The 1055-nt window shown below is 46.4% G+C and overlaps 1 non-coding gene across 1 annotated transcript; it reads left to right on the top strand.

Moving 5' to 3' along the window:
* Window positions 1-384: 384 nt before the first annotated feature.
* Window positions 385-466, top strand: trnas-gcu (transfer RNA serine (anticodon GCU)). The gene has a single exon. It is a non-coding gene; the product is annotated as a tRNA-Ser (tRNA).
* The last annotated feature ends 589 nt before the right edge of the window (window positions 467-1055 follow it).

Here is a 1055-nt window from a genome sequence, read left to right as displayed (position 1 = left end):
TGGGATGGGGCGAGATGAAGAACCAGAGGGTTTGGAGACTTTCGTCATGGCAGATGGATGTGCAGATGGACTGGATCTCCAAGGCGAAGATGACGCGTTGTCGACCAGGGAAACAGAAGTCTTTAGTGAGATTAAGTACATAAGTGGTGTCACAAACGTAGGTGCGAATTTCCTGGACTGGGGAGACAGGAAGGTGTTGACGTAGGAAGAGATGAGTCGGGTCAAACAGGCGCAGGCAGAGACAGCAGGTCTTAGGAAGGAGGTAGAATCGGGCAGTGTGGGGTTCATGGACAATGAGGTTGGAGGCTGTGAATGGGAGATTGGCCAAAGGTGATGAGATTGTGATGGACTGGGAGATTATGTCATATCCTTTCATGCATACCCGACGAGGTGGCCGAGAGGTTAAGGCGATGGACTGCTAATCCATTGTGCTCTGCACGCGTGGGTTCGAATCCCACTCTCGTCGCTATTTTCGGATTACCATACTGTCGTATTGAAATTGGAACTCCAATGGTTAGTTTGTCTGCATCGACCACATGAAAAAACCTCAAAGATTAATTTGAGACTGATGCCTGAACTTAACGAAATATAGACTGAAAGGGGATAATGAAAAGGAATGCGATTTTCTTTTCCAAGTCAAGTTGCTGTGAACGTTAATCTTATGAAAGAGATCCAGGGAAATCAAATAACGAGAGATGCGATGTGCATCTTTAATGCTATGGGATTCTTAATGAGTGTTTTGTCACATGAAATCTGGAGCAGGTTGGGTAGAAGTGATTCATCTTGGTGGTAAGAGCACAGAGAGACACCACAAAATAATAGAGATATTTCAAAAGGTGCAGGGGGTGGGTGTAGCGGCACAGAAAACTGGTGTGAATGCACAGTAGAGAATTGCCGATGTGGGTGCCGTGATTGGCATGGACAGACTTACACATTGATCTCGCCCTTTCCCCCTTGCTCTTGCCATTGATGAAGGCTGGATATAAGACACAGATAAACACAAGATGTGGGAAGCAAGCTCCCTCTCGTTATGCACACACTGGATGCATCACACT

This window comes from Chiloscyllium punctatum, chromosome 6 (assembly GCF_047496795.1).
Source record: "Chiloscyllium punctatum isolate Juve2018m chromosome 6, sChiPun1.3, whole genome shotgun sequence".
Classification (NCBI taxonomy): Eukaryota; Metazoa; Chordata; class Chondrichthyes; order Orectolobiformes; family Hemiscylliidae; genus Chiloscyllium; species Chiloscyllium punctatum.
The sequence above is the reverse complement of the archived record's forward strand: the minus strand, read 5'-3'. Positions and strand labels throughout refer to the sequence as shown.